Genomic DNA, 20,672 nt, shown 5'->3' on the forward strand with positions numbered 1-20,672 from the left:
GGAGGTAATGCAACGCCTCTACAAATCATTGGTCAGACCACATTTGGAGCGTTGTGTTCAATTCTGAACATCTTATGGACTGATATTAAAATCTTGTGATGTAAAGGAAATTTATAAGAACAATGACAGGAATAAGGGATTTTTGATATTGGGAAAGATTAGACCAGTGGGGCTTATTCTCCTCAGAGCAGAGTAGATAAAGAGATGACCTTATGTAAGCGTTCAAAATTATGAGCAACCTTGACAGAGTAAAGAAGAATATTCTATTCCCACTAGCTGGCGTGTGAGTGACAAAGCATCACAACTTTGAGATTGTCAGCAAGAGAGCCAGGAGTGAGATGAGGAGAAACTTCTTTACTCAGAGAGTTGTTAGGATCTCTAGTTTCACTCCACGCAGGATACCTTTTCTCATATCTTTAGTTGACAAATATCTATCAATCTCAGAATTCAGATGAATGACTAAACTAGCATCAACGGATTATTTGCAAAAGGAAGATCTTAACTTTACCTACCACCTGTGTATAAAAGCATTTTGTAGCTTCAATCCTGAAAGGTCTGATTCTAATTTTTAAGGGTCTGAATCTGAACTCTAATCTCACAAGTTTCTGTCTCACTACTCCGACCGCACCCCGTTAATTATGTCGAAAGCCAATCACCTCTTGGCGTTCTGATATTGCATTCCAACTATCATATTACCTCATAAACTGTGTGATCATCAAGGTTACGTATTCTGAGAGACTCGTATCTTAAATTTCCATTTGCCTATTCTTTTCCAAACCAACTGTTTGTCCATTCCTTCACCGTCCATGACTAAAACAGTGGAGCTCTCTCCCTAACAGCATTGTGGGTAATCCCCAGACTGTGTGATCTGCATCAGTTCAAGATGGCTGCTTATCATTGTCTTCTCAAGGGGCAACCAGGGATGGTCCAGCCAGTGATATCCACTTCCCAAGAAGATTTAACAGAAACTCCATTGATCCCCTTTGCGAATGCTTCAAATACACATCCATCCTGCAATTCTTGGGTCCATTTAATAATCAAGTTGAGCCGGTTGTTAAGAAAGTGTACAGGATTGATGGTTTTAGGAATTGATGTACACCAATGAACCTGTGCTCAATCCTGAACAAAATCACTGGTTAATCTTCGGATGAACCCTTTGCCTAATTCCACGCATCGCAGTTGAACACACGCCTCCAAAGCCACTCTATATCTACATTATTCCCATTTTGCTACACTAATCCAGAAACTCAGCGGATGTTCCAGGGACCCGATTCAACACCCCCATGGCAGAGTTTGAATTCAATAAAGAATCTAGAATTAAGAGTCAAATGATGACCATGAAACCACTGTGTTGGAGAAACCCATCTGGTTCACTCATGTCCTTTTGGGAAGAAGCTGTGCCATTCTCAGGGGCGGCACGGTGGTTAGCACTGCTGCCTCACAGCACCAGGGTCCCAGGTTCGACTCCTGCCTCGGGCGACTGTCTGTGTGGAGTTTGCGCATTCTCCCCGTGTCTGCGTAGGTTTCCTCCAGGTGCTCTGGTTTCCTCTAACACTCAGGTCAGGTGAATTGGCCGTGCTAAATTGTCCATAGTGTTAGGTGCATTAGTCAGAGGGAAGTGGGTCTGGGTGGGTTGCGGGTCGGTGTGGACTGGTTGGGCCTAAGGGCCTGTTTCCACACTGTAGGGAATCTAATCTAATCTAACCTGGTCTGGCCTACATGTAACACCAGACGCACAGCCATGTGGTCGACTCTTAATTGCCCTTTGGGCAATGAGGGACAAGCAATAAATGTTGGCTTAGCCTAAGATACACATGTTCCATGAGTGATACCTTGAATGTTATGACATTTCAAGTGCTCATTAGAATTAGAATTAAGTTTATTGTCACACATACTCAAGTACAGGGGTACAATGAAAAGTTTATAATGTCACCGGATGTGGCACCTCTTTGATACAAAGTACACAGACACAAACCTGAGATGCAGAGATAAAGAAAACGCAAGTTCCATTACCTGACAGTGATTCATAGTATCAGTGAGAAAGACAAACATTTCAGTCTTTTTAAAATGAGCTTGCAGCTGGTCAATGCAAGGGGCTTCAGTCCAAGTACTTTTTAAAGGTTGTGAGCTTTCTCTCTCCCCAAGTGATTAATTTGGGATGAATGCTGTACTGACTCCTTTCTCCAAACCCTCCCCCCCCCCCCCCCCCCCACCCACCCTCCCCCACCGACAAATTTGCATGTATTGAGGGGAAAATTGCATGAAATAAAACCTTTTGAAATGACCAAATTGTCACAGTGTTGTTAAAATAAAAGACGCAACTTCGGATGCAATCTCCTCTCTTTCTCTCTACCTCCTGGCTATTTTCATACCCTGGTGATTTCAATCTGGCTGCTTGAAGTTGTGGACAGTAGCAGAATGTAAAATGGCCAGCAGACATCATCACTCGAGATGAAGATCATGAAACTGTGGTTTGCCACGTCTGTGGCCGTGCGACTGTTTAGCTCAGCTGGCCCTCAGCAGATTATTGTCTTGTCTCTCAACGTTGTGGTTCAAATCCCGCTCCAGACTCATGACTGTAAGATCAGCTTGAACATGCAGAGTCAGTGCAGTCTTTCACGTGATCGTGACCTTATCTTGTCATAACTGCTGCACACGAAAGACGCAAAGACACTCTCCCTTGTGTCCTGGACAATATCGATCCCTCAACCAACATCGCTGAGCTGATCATGATGATCTTAGGAAGTTTGCTGCTCTCAGGGGCTGCTACATTTCATATGACCCTCCTTCAAAAAAAAATATAGGATTTAAATGACTGAAAAGCGCACTTTGAGGTTGTGAGAAACAAAATAGACAAGATATTTCACGGGATGCGGACATTGGGGTAAGGCTGGCATTTAGTACCCAGCCCTAATTGCCCTTGAACTGAGTGGGTTTGCCCTGACATTTCAGAGGGCAATTGAGACTCAACCATATTGTCATAGGTCTGGAGTCACATGAAGGCCAGACTGGGTAAAGGTGGCAAATTTCCCTTCCTTAAAGGACATTAATGAGCCAGATGGGTTTTTATGACAATCAGTGATGGCCACCATTACTGAGACTAGTTTTTAATTCCAGATTTTCCTCGTCTGCTTTTATTATTTGTTTCAAATTTCTCCCTCGTTTCCTGAAGACATTGACTATCAGTGATTTTCAACCAGAGTGTGACATCCAGTGCCCTGTTAAAGAGGCGTCAGGTGTGAAGTGTAACCGTGGAATGTTGGCGGTTACTTAGCAACGGAGCATCTCAACCTCCTCGGGCACTGCACTTTTCTGGAATCTGCTGTGGGCTGGCACCTTGTCTTGCAAAGACCGGTGTTGTCCAGCCTCAAGTTGGAAAACTCAGAGCGGAATGTTATGAACGAATTTTCCCAGGTGTCCCACAATACCAAAGCGGAGTTAAATCAGCTCAAGCTGGTAATGCAAGCCAGTCCCAACTTTATTAGGAATAAAGTTACAATAATCTTTAGTACCAAACATGCCCTTACTTGGCCCCTTAAGGTAACCATACTCTCTGAGTCTCCTGTAGATTTGCACAGTTGCTCTGTCTCTCTCCCTCTCTGTCTGTGGCTCTGAACTGCTTCCTTTCCCTCTCTCTCTGGATGGTCAGTTGGTCTCTGCCTCTTGCCATTCTGGTCCCTCTTGGAAGATTTCAAGAGAGAGGTCTGCAGGTCAACTGTGTTTTTCTACCCTTTAGATGGGTTTCTGGAACTTTCTTTGGCTCTAGCCAATCAGGGAGATACAGTTAATAGTTTGACACGTTGTCAATCATTTAGATGGTATGTTTTTACAGTTAGTTTCTTTGCGCAGCAGGAGGCTGGGGCCTTTCTGTCTGGGTCTTCCTTTTTTTAGTGGATAAATTGTTTGGGGTATGTCTGTCTGGGATAACTGTTGCCTTTTACATTATGCTAGTGTCCTTACTGCCCGGCTACTGTGTTTGCACTGTGTCTGGTGTGCGGGCTTTTGTGATTTCAAGGTTTAACTTGACCAATGTACCCAGCATCCCTTGCCATTTGGTCAAGTTAGCAATCTATCTGTGTGCTTTAACAGCCAGGAAAGACCCACAATGCCGTTGGGAAAAACTAACGATGACATTTGCTCGGCGCTGAAAGGATGGCAGAAGCTGCACTGGTACAATCTCAGGGCTGAAGGAAACCCTGAACAGCCAGATGTGACAAAACACATTGATGAAGGTGGAGCGATGGATGTGGTGTATATGGACTTTAGCAAGGTGTTTGATAAGGTTCCCCATGGTAGGTTCATCCAGAAAGTAAGGAGGCATGGGATACAGGGAAATTTGGCTGTCTGGGTACAGAATTGGTTGGCTCATAGAAAACAGAGGGTGGTGGTAGATGGAAAGTATTCAGCCTGGAGCTTGGTGACCAGTAGATAGGCAAGTGGATGATAGTAAAATAAAAGGTATGTAGGTTAGTTTAATCTTAGAATAGGATAAAAGGTCAGCACAACATCAAGGGCCGAAGGGCCTGTGTTGTACTGTTCTATGTTCAATGTGAAGTGTGGTCTCCATTGGGAGGGTAACCACTTTGTAACAGACTGCAATGTCCCACAGACAGCAGCGTGACCTCAGTGAAGGTCACTGACATTCTCAACAAGAACTGTACTTCGGGGCCTGGGAATGAAACATTACCCTCATGCTCCAGGCCTCAGGATACCACGCTGGGCTGCCACTGCAGCTTGGCATGAGGGAATAAAATCCACAATTAGGGAATCCTCCTGTTCATGACAAGACCTCTCACAGCTCTGTACAAATCTGTTGGAAACATGTTGTTCTGAAGTATCTTTGATAAGGATCAATCTTCAATAGAAATGTATGTCCCTTGGTGGTTTCCACACTAGCTTCTTGTCACTGAGTCATACCCCCCAAGTTGTTCCGAGATCTGATAAAACCCAGTGGCCTTTCTCCTCTCGTTCAGCTGTTCTTGCGTTTGCTCTCACAATGACCATGGAGCACTAGGTTCACTCCTGAAGGCTATTTGTCACTTCGGAATACACAGGGACGCAAACAGAACTGATCCAGGCCATTAGGTCCAAGCAACACAAGCTGGCCATCCAATGCTGGCAACATAATTTTCTACCTCCTTCTCCAGTATTTATCTAACTTCCTGTTAGACGCTTGTACACTATCCTTCTCAACCACTCCTTGTGATAGCGACTTCCACATTTTTACCCTTCTCTTGAGGAAGTCATTTCTTCTGAATTCTCCATTGTGGTCGCTTGGCCAATTTGTTTTTTTTTTGCTGATGTCTTCTAGATTTCCTATGACCCACATTTCCTCTATGTCTACTCTGACAGAAGAAGCTGTTTCGTAATCTCTATGTTGATCTCCACCTTCCTGCCCACGAGGAGAGAGAGACCCCCAGGGGGTTCATTTTCCCCTCCTTGGCGTGCGTCCCTCCACATTCTCGATGTCACCTTTGCCAATACCTTTTGCATTCTCTCCCGTGCCTCTCAAGGTGGCTTGTGGGCAGTGTCCTTGCCTCTGAGTCAGGAGAAGTCGGATTGAGTCCCACCTCTGGATGCGATGACTTGAAAAAAAGATGTAACACAGTCAAACAGGCTGCTTATAAACCTTTCAATCAATCTAATAATTGTGTGACAGACAGTAACAGCAGGAGGTCAGTCAGGCCTGGTGGGGAGTAGCATGTCAGAGCCCCTGTGGCAGGCCAGATGAACAATTAAGTATAGACCTTACAATGTGCTTCATCTGCCCAATGTGTAACTAGAGATTGAAAAGTCTCCATTTTTTAATTCCGTCCGTGGGATGTGGGTATTGCTGGTTCGCCAGCACTTATTGCCTCTCCCCCTCAAGTTGAGAAGTTAGTTTTGAGCTTCTTTCTTGAACCGCTGCAGTCCACTCACTGTAGTTAGACCCACAATGCCCTTAGGGAGGGAATTCCGGGATTTGACCCAGCGACACTGAAGGAACAGCGATGTATTTCCAAATCAAGATGGGGAGTGGAGGGGAACTAGCAAGCGGTGGTGTTCCCATGTATCTGCTGCCCTTGTCCTTCTAGATGGAAGTAGTCCTGGGTTTGCAAGGTGCTGTCTGAGGATCTTTGGTGAATTTCTGCAGTGTGTCTTATAGATAATACACACTGCTGCTACTGAGCATCGGGGGTGGAGGGAGGGGATACTTGTGGATGTGGTGCCAATCAAGCGGGGGCTGCTTTGTCCTGGATGGTGTCGAGCTTCTTGAGTGTTGTTGGAGCTGCCCCCATCCAGGACAAGTGTGCCTTGTTGATGGTGGACAGGTTTTGGAGAGTCAGGAGGTGAGTTACTCGCTGCAGGATTCTCCCCTCTGACCCACTCTTGTGGCCAGTGTTTATCTAAGATTGAGTCCAGTTGAGTTTTTGGTTAATGGTGACTCCTAGGATGTTGATAATGATAATTAAAGAGGAAAACCTCTATACTTGTTTAATAAAATTACCAGAATTGCATAGCCTGTTCCATAATGTGAACTAACCAAGGTTCACACCTGATCTGAATGACCTGATGTGGAACAGTCTATCTTCTGTAGTCACACCGGCACCACTCCCCACCTCTTCCTCCGTTACGTTGATGACTGCATCGGCGCCACCTCGTGTTCCCGCGAGGAGGTTGAGCAGTTCACCAACTTCACCAACACATTCCACCCTGACCTTAAATTCACCTGGACCATCTCTGACACCTCCCTCCCCTTCCTGGACCTCTCCATCTCCATCAACGGTGACCAACTCAACACTGACATTTCCTACAAACCCACCGACTCCCACAGCTACCTGGATTACACCTCCTCCCACCCTATCTCCTGCAAAAATGCCATCCCGTATTCCCAACTTCTCCGCCTCTGCCGCATCTGCTCCCAGGAGGAGCAGTTCCATCACATAAACACATCAGATGGCCTCCTTCTTTAAAGACCGCAATTGCCCCTCCCACATGGTCGATGATGTTCTCCAGGTCCACATCTCGTACCTCCGCCCTCAAACCCCACCCCTCCAACCGCAACAAGAACAGAATCGCTCCCCCACCCCACCCCATTTCCCCGATCCTCATCTTCCACCCCACCAACCTCTGTGTACATCTATCATCATCTGCCAACTCCAAACAGACCCCACCACCACGGATATATTTCCATCCCCACCCCTATCCATTTCCCATAAAGACCGTTCCCTCCGTGACTACCTGATCAGGTCCACGCCCCCCAACAACCCACCCTCCCATCCTGGCACCTTCCCCTGCCACCGCAGGAACTGTAAAACCTGCGCCCACACCTCCTCCCTCACCTCTATCCAAGGCCCTAAAGGAGCCTTCCACATCCATCAAAGTTTTACCTGCACATCCACCAATATCATTTATTGTATCCGTTGATCCCGATGCAGTCTCCTCTACATTGGGGAGACTGGGCGCTTCCTAGCAGAGCGTTTCAGGGAACATCGCTGGGACACCCGCACCAATCAACCACACCACCCCGTGTCCCAACATTTCAACTCCCCCTCCCACTCTGCTGAGGACATGCAGGTCCTGGGCCTCCTTCACCGCCGCTCCCTCACCACCCGACGCCTGGAGGAAGAACGCCTCATCTTCTGCCTCAGGACCCTTCAACCCCAGGGCATCAATGTGGACTTCACCAGTTTCCTCAGTTCCCCTCCCCCACCCCCCACCTTACCCCAGTTCCAGCTCAGCACCACCCCCATGACCTGTCCTAATAGTCCATCTTCCTTCCCACCTATCCAATCCACCCTCCCCTCCGACCTATCACCTTTACCCCCACCTCCATCCACCATCGCACACTCAGCTACCTCCCCCACCCCCGTTCCCCACCCCTCCCTCCCATTTATCTCACCACCCCTGAGGCGCCCAGCCTCATTCCTGATGAAGGGCTTTTGCCTGAAACGTCGATTCTCCTGCTCCTTGGATGCTGCCTGACCTGCTGCGCTTTTCCAGCACCACCCTCTCGACTCTGATCTCCAGGATTTGCAATGCTCACTTTCTCCTGACATCATGAAGGACCCCTCCCACCCCAGTTGTAATCTCTTCCAACCTCTTCTATTGGGCAGAAGATATGAAAGTTTGCATACACGTATAAATGTATTCAAGAACAGTTTCTGCCCTGCCCTGCCCAGACTTCTGAATGGACCCCTTAAATTTTAAATTTAATGTTGATCTCAGGCTTTATGCACCTTCTCTGCAACCGTAACATTGTATTCCTCGCTATGGTCTATTACCCTAACACACTTCGTACAGTATGGTCTGCCTGCACTGGACACAGAACACAACTTTTCACTGTCCCTGGGTACATGTGACAATGATAACCCAAATCAAATGAAGTGTCTACAAACACAACAAGGGTGACGGTCCCTGGGAACACCCAGTCAGGTAAAAAACTGAGAAGTGCAAAAAAAAAGGAAGAGGTACAACAGGAGGAAATAAAGGACAAGAAAATAACCCCCACCCCGTCCCTGGTGGTTGAATATTTCCTAAACGCTCACAGTATCCTCCAGCACATCCCTCCCATTCACTAACGATTCCACATAGAGACATAGAGGTGCACAGCATGGAAACAGACCCTTCGGTCCAACTCGTCCATGCCGACCAGATATCCCAACCCAATCTAGTCCCATTTGCCAAGCATTTGGCCCAATAAATCCCTCCAAACCCTTCCTATTCATGCTAAGCGTTTTCCCCAGCACTGATGCGGGTGTCATGAGATAAGAGCACTTGCAATACATCAACAGGAGATGAAGCATATCAGTGTTTGGGTTGAGTGATGACAGATGGAGGTCGTCTATAAGTGGATGATGTGGGTGCAGAGCACCGAACAACGCTGGAGGCTGTGGTTGACAGGATAATAAATTTGCAGATAAATGTACTCACTATGATTGCTTCTGTCACGTCATCGAGCTCTCTCCCACGCTGCAGTGAGCTTCTTTAGTGCGACTCTGCTAGCAATGATCTCCGCCACTGTTTGTTCCCACAGCTTCCCGTTATTATCCAAAAACATGGATAGGAAGAGAGTAGAGCGAAACGGATCCTGCAAGTAAAGCCAGTTTTAGGATGGAAGGGCAAAATGTGTCAGCACAGGCTGGGAGAACCGAAGTGCCTGTTCCTGTGCTGTGTTGTTCTTTGTGCTCTGTTCTTGTTCTCTCCCCTTACCCCTCCTGAACTTCCCCACTTCACCTGCAGCATCAATACCACTAACTCCCAGCTGCTCACAGTTCTGACAAAGAGTCTCCAGACCTGAAACGCTAACTCGGGTGCTGCCAGTCCTGCTGAGTTTCTCCCGCTATGATTCAGATCTCCAGTATCCGCAGTATTCTGTTTTATGGTCCTGATCTTACATCTGGAGTACTTTCCACGCCCTCCAGGTACAGGGTGTCTGACTTCCCCCCAACACCTTGTGTCACGACCTCCTGTACGACGTTGTCAAAAAAACCAGGGGCTGGTTCAGAGGGTCACGGCCTAGCACTGACACCTGAAGACAGTCCGAATAGCCATAATGCCCCTTGCCTTTAAGAGTTGCTGTCAATGCTTTAAGGAGCATTGACCATTTACAAAGTTACCCACATATTGATGCGTAATTCAACAGAGCAGACACAGCAGAATAAATATACTGGTCCCAGTACGAGAAATGGGTGTTGGTTAATCACGCACTAATATAATGCCATGCTTTAGATGCACTGAAAATAGGGTCAAAAAGTGTAGTGCTGGAAAAACACGGCAGGTCAGACAGCGCCTGAAGGGCAGGAGAATCAACGTTATAGGCATTAGCTCTTATCAGGAATATGGGTCGGGGCCAAAAGGGCTGAGAGATCAATGGGAGGTGGGGGGGGGGGGGGGAGGTGGGGGGAGGAGTTGGGGCTGGGGGGAAGGTAGCTAAGAATGCAGTAGGAAGATGGAGGTGATGGCGATAGGTTGATGGGGAGGGTGGAGCAGATAGGTGGGAAGGAAGATGGACAAGTAGGACAGGTCAAGTGTTGAAGGGTTGGATCGAGGATAAGGTGGGGGGAGGGGAGATGACGAAACTGGAGAAACGTCGACTCTCCTGCTCCTCGGATGCTGCCTGACCTGCTGTGCTTTTCCAGCACCACACTCTCGACTCTGATCTCCAGCATCTGCAGTCCTCAATTTCTCCACATCGAAAATTGGAACAGTTATATATTCGAGCTAGGAATGATTGGAGTGTTACAGGAGGGAGAACTTTCACAGCTGCACTTGGCGAAGATAGTTGTCATGATTTGGAGATGCTGGTGTTGGACTGGTGTGTACAAAGTTAAAAATCACACAACACCAGGTTATAGTCCAACAGGTTAAAAAGCTAGTGTGCTTCCAATTAAACCGGTTGGACTATAACCTGGTGTTGTGTGATTTTTAACTTTGCACTTGGAGAAGCATTTCATGACAGAGTAAGACATGGTCTAGTGCAATCTATTCAATCAGCAGCCTGCAGAATTAAACAGATGGAGTTTATCTTCTTTGAAGCTTCATTCAAACAACATAGATATGCAGGTTAGGGTGGATTGGCAATCGGTGAAGTTCAGTGGTTAGCACTGCTGCCTCATGGCACCAGGCATCTGTGTTTGATTCCAGCCTCAGGCGACTGTCTGTGTGGAGTTTACACATTCTCCCCGTGTCTGCGTGGGTTTCCTCCAGGTGCTCTGGTTTCCTCCCACAGTCCAAAGATGTGCAGGTTAGGATGGATTGGCCACACCACATTGTCCCATAGTGCCCAGGGATATGCAAGTTAGGGTGGATTGGCAATGCTAACTTGCTCATAGTGCCCAGGGATGTGCAGGTTAGGGTGGATTGACCATGCTAAATTGTCCCATCGTGTTCAGGGATGTGCAGGCTAGGTGAGCTAGCCATGTGAAATGCAGGGGTAGGGTAGGGGAGTCGGGTGCGGGCGGACTCAATGGGTCAAAAGACCTGTTTGCTCACTGTAGGGATTCTATGATGTGAACCTATCTCAAAACATGTCTGCTTTCTGGGGCTATCCATCTTCTTCCCAATCTCCCCCCAAGTTCTGGAACATTCCCAACTGGCTTCCTCTGAAATTCCGTCCCAAAAGATCTCTGCATTTCCTCTTGTCTCTCTCTTTCCTTTTAAGCTGCTCCTTACTTGACCGTACCTTGGTTACATAAGAAACACATCTCTGTAGGGGTAAAGGACATAAGCAGTGGCCAAGATGGACACAGAGCCAAGGCAGTGTTGAGATATGGTTGGTCACTAGCTGAGTGATTGAGTAAACTCAAGGGCCTGTTTGGACCGGGACAGTTTCTATGTTGAACTGTAACAGTCTGTTTTGGCAGAATGTGCTGCAACATCTCAAAGAGGCACCAGAGGGCAGCATTGATAGCTGTTAGACTCAGACAACAGCAATGATCAATATACAGTGTTAAAAATCACACAACACCAGGTTACAGTCCAACAGGTTTAATTGGAAGCACACTAGCTTTCGGAGCGCCGCTCCTTCATCAGGTGGTTATGGGGTAGGTATTGTGTGATTTTTAACTATGTACATCCCAGTCCAACACTGGCATCTCCAAATCATGATATTCAGGGACACTTTAGATTAGATAACTTACAGTGTGGAAACAGGCCCTTCGACCCAACAAGTCCACACCGACCCGCCGAAGCGTAACCCACCCATTCCCCTACATTTACCCCTTACCTAACACCAGGCAATTTAGCATGGCCAATTCACCTGACCTGCACATCTTTGGGGACTGTGGGAGGAAACCGGAGCACCCGGAGGAAACCCACGCAGACACGGGGAGAATGTGCAAACTCCACACAGTCAGTCGCCTGAGTCGGGAATTGAACCTGGGTCTCTGGCGCTGTGAGGCAGCAGTGCTAACCACTGTGCCACCGTGCCGCCCACCGTGCCTTGATGTTGAGGAGATCTGAATGTACAGTTTAATGTTGGTAATCCTGAAAAAGATCTACTCAGAATGCAAACTAGGCAAATTCAAAATCCTAAAAAAAACGGTCGTTGAACAAAAGTTGAAGAATAGCAAATATGTAGTGAGGTTTAGTTATTTTATTGGAACAGTATCAGATATAGAACACTTTGGGAAAACTGGAGGGTGAACTTTACTTTTTATCCAGCCCAGTGTTGTCCCTGTCCCTGGGAGTGTTTGATGGGCACAGTGTAGAGGGAGATTTACTCTGTATCTAACCCCGTGCTGTCCCCGTCCTGGGAGTAAGTCCACTTCCCACTCCTCTGCCCTTGAATCCCGCCCCCTCCAATCACCACCAGGACAGAACCCCACTGGTCCTCACCTACCACCCCACCAACCTCCATATACAGCGTATCATCCTTCGTCATTTCCGCCACCTCCAAACTGACCTCACCACCAATGATATATTTCCCTCCCCACCACTGTCAGCGTTCCGAAAAGACCATTCCCTCCGTGACTCCCTTGTCAGGTCCACACCCCCCACCAACCCAACCTCCACTCCCGGCACCTTCCCCTGCAACCGCAAGAAATGCAAAACTTGCACCCACACCTCCCCCCTTACTTCCCTCCAAGGTTCCAAGGGATCCTTCCATATCCACCACAAATTCACCTGCACCTCCACACATATCATTTACTGTATCCGCTGCACCCGATGTGGCCTCATATACATTGGGGAGACAGGCCGCCTACTTGCGGAATGTTTCAGAGAACACCTCTGGGACACCCGGACCAACCAACCCAACCACCCCGTGGCTCAACACTTCAACTCCCCCTCCCATTCCACCAAGGACATGCAGGTCCTTGGCCTCCTCCATCGCCAGACCATGGCAACACGACGGCTGGAGGAAGAGCGCCTCATCTTCCACCTAGGAACCCTCCAACTACAAGGGATGAATGTAGATTTCTCCAGTTTCCTCATTTCCCCTCCCCCCACCTTATCTCAGTCCCAACCCTCAGACTCAGCACCGCCTTCTTGACCTGCAATCTTCTTCCCGACCTTTCCATCCCCACCCCCTCTCCGGCCTATCACCCTCACCCTCACCTCCTTCCACCTATCATATTCCCAAGGCCCCTCCCCCAAGTCCCTCCTCCCTACCTTTTATCTTAGCCTGCTTGGCTCACCCTCCTCATTCCCGAAGAAGGGCTTATGCCTGAAACGCGATTCTCCTGCACCTTGGATGTTGCCTGACCTGCTGCACTTTTCCAGCAACATATTTTTAAGTTCTGTCCTGGGAGTGTTTCATGGGCACAGTGTAGAGTAAGCTTTACTCTGAATCTAACCCCATGCTGTCCCTGTCCTGGGAGTATTTGATGGGGGACAGTGTAGAGGGAGATTTACTCTGTATCTAACCTCGTGCTGTCCCTGTTCTGGGAGTGTTTGATGGGGAACAGTGTAGAGGGAGATTTACTCTGTATCTAACCCTGTGCTGTCCCTGTTCTGGGAGTATTTGATGGGGACAGTGCAGAGAGAGCTTTACGTTGTATCTAACCCCAATCTGTCCCTGTCATAGTGTCATAGACGTACAACATGAAAACAGACCCTTCTGTCCACCTCGTCTATGCCAACCAGATATCCTAACCTAATCTCGTCCCAAATGCCAGCACCCAGCCCATAATCCTCTGAACCCTTCCTATTCACATACCCATCCAGATGCCATTTAAATCAGATTAGATTAAATTCCCTACAGTGTGAAAACAAGCCCTTCAGCCCAACAAATCCACACTGACCCTCTGTGAAGAGTAACCCACCCAGACCTATTCCCTTACATTTACCCCTGACTAATTCACCTATCACTATGGGGCAATTTAGCATGGCCAATCCACCCTAGCTTGCACAGATTTGGACAGTGGGAGGAAACCAAAGCACCCGGAGGAAACCCATGCAGACACGGGGAGAATGTGCAAACTCCACACAGACAGTGGCCTGAGGCTGGAACCAAAACCAGGTCCTTGACGCTGTGAGGTAGCAGTGCTAACCACTGAGCAACCATGCCACTCCAAAATGCTGTAATTGTACCAGCCTCCACCACTTCCTCTGGCAGCTCATTCCATACACGTACTACCCTCTGTGTGAAAAAGTTACCCCTTAGATCCCTTTCAAATCTTTCCTCTCTCACCCTAACCTATGCCCTCTAGTCCTGGACTCGCCCACCCCAGGGGAAAGACTTTGTCTATTTATCCTATCCATGCCCCTCATGATTTTATAAACCTCTATAAGGTCACCCCTCAGCCTCCAACGCTCTAGGGAAAACAGCTCCAGCCTGTTCAGCCTCTCCCTGTAGCTCAAATCCTCCAACCCTGGCAACATCCTTGTAAATCTTTTCTGAACCCTTTTAAGTTTCACAACATCTTTCCGATAGGAAGGAGACCAGAATTGCACGCAATATTCCAAAGTTGCCTAACCAATGTCCTGTACAGCTGCAACATGACCTCCCAACTCCTGTACACAATACTCTGACCAATGTAGGAAAACATACCAAACACCACCTTCACTATCCTATCTACCTGCGACTCCAGTTTCAAGGAGCTATGAACCTGTACTCCAAGGTCTCTTTGTTAAACAACACTCCCCAGGATCTTACCATTGAGTGTATAAGCCCTGTCCTGATTTGCCTTTCCAAAATGCAACACCTCACATTTATCAAAATTAAATTCCATCTGCTACTTCTCAGCCCATTGGCCCATTTAATCAAGATCCTGTTGTAATCTGAGGTAACCTTCTTCGCTGTCCACTACACCTCCAATTTTGGTGTCATCTGCAAACTAACTAACTATACCTCCTTTCTTCATATCCAAATCATTACATAAATGACAAAAAACAGTGGGCCCATCACCGATCCTTGTGGCACTCCACTGGTCACAGGTCCCCAGTCTGTAAAACAACCCTCCACCACCACCCTCTGTCTTCTACCTTTGAGCCAGTTCTGTATCCAAATGACTAGTTCTCCCTGTATTCCATGAAATCTAACCTTGCTAACCAGTCTCCCATGGGGAATCTTGTCAAACACCTTACTGAAGTCCACATAGATCACATCCACTACTCTACCCTCATCAATGCCCTATGTTATTTCTTCAAAAAACCCAATCAAGTTTGTGAGACATGATTTCTCACACACAAAGCCATGTTGACTATCCCTAATCAGTCCTTGCCTTTCCAAATACATGTCCATCCTGACCCTCAGGATTCCCCCCAACAACTTGCCCACCACCGATGTCAGGCTCACTGGTCTATAGGCCCCTTATAAGTAAGCTTTTCCTTACCACCTTTCTTAAATAGTGGCACCACATTAGCCAACCCCAGTATTACAGCACTTTAGACATGGCTATGGAAGGTATAAATATCTCAGCAAGAGGCCCAGCAATCACTTCCCTAGATTTCCAAAGAATTCTCTGGTACACCTGATCAAGCAATGGGGGTTTATCCACCTTTTTGCATTTTAAGATGTCCAACACCATCTCCTCAGTAATGTGAACATCTTTCAAGATGTCACAATTCATTTACACGCATTCTATATTTTTCATATCTTCTCCATAGTAAATACTGATACAAAATATGTGTTTGTTATCTCCGCGATCTCCTGCGGTTCCACAAAAAGGGTGCCTTGTTGAATTTGAGGGGCCTTATTCTCTCCTTCTCCCCCTTTTGTCCTTAATGTATTTATAGATTCCCTTTGGATTCTCCTTCACCCTATTTGCCAAAGCTATCTCACGTCCCCTTTTTGCCCTCCTGATAGGCTTCTGAATATGCTCCTACTGCCTTTATATGCTTCTAAGGATTCACTCGACCTCTGCTGTCAAACCTGATATATGCTTCCTTCTTTTTCTTAACCAAACCCTCAATTTCTCTTGTCATCCAGCATTCCCTATACCTACCAACCTTTCCTTTCATCCAAACAGGACTATCTCTGGTCATTTCTGAAGGATTGTCATTTTCCAATCGTCCCTTTACCTGTGAACATCTGCCCTCAGTCAACTTTTGAAAGTTCTTGCCTGTTACTGTCAAAATTGGCCTTTCTCCAATTTAAGAACTTCAACTTTTAGGCCTGGTCATATCCTTTAGGTCACTCTTGCAAAACTGATAGAATTATGATCACTGGCCTCCAAGCACTCCCCCACTGACACCTCAGTCACCTGCCCTGCCTTATTTTCCAAGAGTAGGTCAGGTTTTGCACCTTCTCTCGTAGGTACATCCACATACTGAACCTGGGAGTGTTTGATGGAGTGGAGGAGTGGACAACTTACTCTATCTAACCCCATGCTGTCCCTGTCCTGGGAGTGTTTGATGGGTACAGTGTAGAGGGGCCTTTCCTCTGTATCTAACCCGGTGCTGTCTCTCTCCTGGGAGTGTTTGATGGGGGGACAGTAGACAGGCAGCTTTACCTTGTATTTAACCCCATGCTGTCCCTGTCCCGTGACTGTTTCATGAGGACAGTGTATCGGGAGCCTTACTCTGTATCTAACCCTGTGCTGTCCCTGTCCAGGGAGTGTTTGATGGGTAGACAGTGTAGAGGGAGCTTTACTCTGTATCTAACCCGGTGCTGTCCCTGTCCCTAGGAGTGTTTGATGGGGACAGTGAAGAGAGACCTTTACTCTGTATCTAACCCTGTGCTGTCCCTGTCCTGAGGGTATTTGATGGTGACAATGTAGAGGGATCTTTACTCTGTACCTAACCCCGTGCTGTCCCTGTCCTGAGGGTGTTTGATGGGGATGAAGTAGAGGAGGTTTTACTCTGTATCTAACCCCGTGCTGTCCCTGTCCTGGGAGTGTTTAATAGGGACAGTGTAGAGGGAGCTTTACTCTGTATCTAACCCCATGCTGTCCCTGTCCTGGGAGTGTTTGATGGGGGACAGGATAGAGGCAGTTTTACCTTGTATCTAACCCTATCCTGTCCCTGCCCTGGGAGTGTTTTTAATGGGGACAGTGTAGCAGGAGCGTTACTCTGTATCTAACCCCATGCTGTCCCTGTCCTGGGAGTGTTTGATGGGGGACAGTGTAGAGGGAATTTTACTCTGTATCTAACCCCGTGCTGTCCCTGTCCTGGGAGTGTTTGATGGGGGACAGTGTAGAGGGAATTTTACTCTGTATCTAACCCCATGCTATCCCTCTCCTGGGAGTGTTTGATGGGGGGAGAGTGTAGAGGGAGCTTTACTCTGTATCTAACCCTGTGCTGTCCCTGTCCTGAGAGTGTTTGATGGGGACAGTGTAGAGATAGCTTTACTCTGTATCTAACCCTAGGCCTGTCCCTGCCCTGGGAGTGTTTTTAATGGGGACAGTGTAGAGGGAGCTTTACTCTGTATCTAACCCCATGCTGTCCCTGTCCTAGGAGTGTTTGATGGGTGGACAGTGTAGAGAAAGCTTTACTCTGTATCTAACCCCGTGCTGTCCCTGTCCTGGCAGTTTTTGATGGGTGGACAGTGTAGAGGGAGCGTAACTCTGTATCTCACCCCATGCTGCCCCTGTCCTGGGAGTGTTTGATGGGGACAGTGTAGAGGGAACTTTCCTCTGTATCTAACCCCATGCTGTCCCTGTCCTGGGAGTGTTTGATGGGTACAGTGGAGAGGGAGCTTTACTCTGTATCTAACCCTGTGGAGACCCTGTCCTGTGAGTGTTTGATGGGCACAGTGTAGAGGGAGCTTTACTCTGTATCTAACTCCATGCTGTCCCTGTCCTGGGAAGTGTTTGATGGGGGACAGGATAGAGGCAGTTTTACCTTGTATCTAACCCTATCCTGTCCCTGCACTGGGAGTGTTTTTAATGGGGACAGTGTAGCAGGAGCGTTACTCTGTATCTAACCCTGTGCTGTCCCTGTCCTGGGAGTGTTTGTTGGGGACAGTGTAGAGGGAGCGTTACTCTGTATCTAACCCCATGCTGTCCCTGTCCTGGGAGTGTTTGTTGGGGACAGTGTAGAGGGAACTTTACTCTGTATCTAACCCCATGCTGTCCCTGTCCTGGGAGTGTTTGATGGAAACAGTGTAGAGGGAACTTTACTCTGTATCTAACCCCATGCTGTCCCTCTCCTGGGAGTGTTTGATGGGTGGACAGTGTAGAGGGAGCTTTACTCTGTATCTAACCCCTTGCTGTCCCTATCCTGGGAGTGTTTGATGCGTACAGTATAGAGGAAGCTTTACTCTGTATCTAACCCCGTGCTTTCCCTGCCCTGGCAGTTTTTGATGGGTGGACAGTGTAGAGGGAGCGTTACTCTGTATCTCACCCCTTGCTGTCCCTATCCTGGGAGTGTTTGATGCGTACAGTATAGAGCAAGCTTTACTCTGTATCTAACCCTGTGCTGTCCCTGTCCCGTGACTGTTTCATGAGGACAGTGTATCGGGAGCCTTACTCTGTATCTAACCCTGTGCTGTCCCTATCCTGGGAGTGTTTGATGGGGACAGTGTAGAGGAAGCTTTACTCTGTATCTAACCCCATGCTGTCCCTGTCCTAGGAGTGTTTGATGGGAACAGTGTAGAGGGAACATTACTCTGTATCTAACCCCATGCTGTCCCTCCCCTGGGAGTGTTTGATGGGGGGACAGTAGAGAGGCAGCTTTACCTTGTATTTAACCCCATGCTGTCCCTGTCCCCTGACTGTTCCATGAGGACAGTGTATCGGGAGCCTTACTCTGTATCTAACCCTGTGCTGTCCCTGTCCTGTGAGTGTTTGATGGGTGGACAGTGTAGAGGAAGCTTTACTCTGTATCTAACCCCGTGCTGTCCCTGTCCTGGGAGTGTTTGATGGGTGGACAGTGTAGAGGGTGTGTTACTCTGTATCTTACCCCTTGCTGTCCCTGTCCTGGGAGTGTTTGATGGTGACAATGTAGAGGGAGCTTTACTCTGTACCTCTGGCCTTCATAACAAGAGGGATTGAGTATAGAAGCAAAGAGGTGCTTCTGCAGCTGTACAGGGCCCTGGTGAGACCACACCTGGAGTACTGTGTACAGTTCTGGTCTCCAAATTTGAGGAAAGACATTCTGGCTATTGAGGGAGTGCAGCGTAGGTTCACGAGGTCAATTCCTGGAATGGCAGGATTGCCTTACACGGAAAGACTGAAGCGACTGGGCTTGTATACCCTTGAGTTTAGAAGACTGAGAGGGGATCTGATTGAAACGTATAGGCTTATGAAAGGACTGGACACTCTGGCAGGAGGGAACATATTTCCGTTGATGGGGGAGTGCCGAACCAGAGGACACAACTTAAAAATACGGGGTAGACTATTTAGGACAGAGATGAGGAGAAACTACTTCACCCAGAGAGTGGTGGCTGTGTGGAATGCTCTGCCCCAGAGGGCAGTGGAGGCCCAGTCTCTGAATTCTTTTAAGAAAGAATTGGATAGAGCTCTTAAAGATATTGGAGTCAAGGGTTATGGAGATAAGGCTGGAACAGGATACTGATTAGGAATGATCAGCCATGATCATATTGAATGGCGGTGCAGGCTCGAAGGGCAGAATGGCCTACTCCTGCATCTATTGTCTATTCTATTCTAACCCCGTGCTGTCCCTGTCCTGGGAGTGTTTGATGGTGACAACGTAGAGGGAACTTTACTCTGTACCTAACCCCGTGCTGTCCCTGTCCTGAGGGTGTTTGATGGGGGCGATGTAGAGGGAGCTTTACTCTGTATCTAACTCCATGCTTACTCCGTCCTGGGAGTGTTTGATCAGGACCATGTAGAGAGAGGTTTAGCATGTGTCTATCCCTGTGCATTCCCTGTCCTGGGAGTGTTTGATGGGAACAGTGTAGAGGGAGCATTACTCTGTATCTAACCCCGTGCTGTCCCTGTCCTAGGAGTGTTTGATGTGTGGACAGTGTAGAGGGAGTGTTACTCTGTATCTCAGCCCTTGCTGTCCCTATCCTGGGAGTGTTTGATGCGTACAGCATAGAGGAAGCTTTACTCTGTATCTAACCCTGTGCTGTCCCTGTCCTGTGACTGTTTCATGAGGACAGTGTATCGGGAGCCTTACTCTGTATCTAACACTGTGCTGTCCCTGTCCTGGGAGTGTTTGATGGGGACAGTGTAGAGGGAACGTTCCTCTGTATCTAACCCTGTGCTGTCCCTGTCCTGGGAGTGTTTAATGGGGACAGTGTAAAGGCAGCTTTACTCTGTATCTAACCCCGTGCTGTCCCTGTCCTAGGAGTGTTTGATGGGGACAGTGTAGAGGGAGTGTTACTCTGTATCTCAGCCCTTGCTGTCCCTATCCTGGGAGTGTTTGATGCGTACAGCATAGAGGAAGCTTTACTCTGTATCTAACCCCGTGCTATCCCTGTCCTGGGAGTGTTTGATGGGGACAGTGTAGAGGGAACTTTACTCTCTATCTATCCCTGTGCAGTCCCTGTCCTGTGAGTGTTTGATGGGACAGTGTAGAGGGAGCTTTACTCTGTATCTAACCCCATGCTGTCCCTGTCCTGGGGAGTGTTTGTTGGGGACAGTGTAGAGGGAATTTTACTCTGTATCTAACCCCGTGCTTTCCCTCTCCTGGGAGTGTTTGATGGGTGGACAGTGTAGAGGCAGCTTTACTCTGTATCTAACCCCATGCTGTCCCTGCCCTGGCAGTTTTTGATGGGTGGACAGTGTAGAGGGAGCGTTACTCTGTATCTCACCCCTTGCTGTCCCTATCCTGGGAGTGTTTGATGCGTACAGTATAGAGGAAGCTTTACTCTGTATCTAACCCCGTGCTGTCCCTGTCCT

General features: G+C 48.0%; 1 long non-coding RNA gene across 3 annotated transcripts in view; it reads right to left on the bottom strand.

Annotated features, from left to right (window-relative positions):
• Positions 1–2,230: 2,230 nt before the first annotated feature.
• The window catches only part of LOC140467984 (uncharacterized), an 86,879-nt gene continuing 68,437 nt past the window's right edge, over positions 2,231–20,672 (bottom strand). For all 3 annotated transcript variants that reach the window (XR_011955558.1, XR_011955557.1, XR_011955555.1), the window contains 3 exons: positions 8,914–9,070; positions 5,485–5,585; positions 2,231–2,786 (listed from right to left, as the gene is read on the bottom strand). This is a non-coding gene — a long non-coding RNA (uncharacterized lncRNA). The remainder of the gene's footprint in view (positions 2,787–5,484; positions 5,586–8,913; positions 9,071–20,672) is intronic.

This window comes from Chiloscyllium punctatum, chromosome 46, assembly GCF_047496795.1.
Source record: "Chiloscyllium punctatum isolate Juve2018m chromosome 46, sChiPun1.3, whole genome shotgun sequence".
NCBI lineage: Eukaryota > Metazoa > Chordata > Chondrichthyes > Orectolobiformes > Hemiscylliidae > Chiloscyllium > Chiloscyllium punctatum.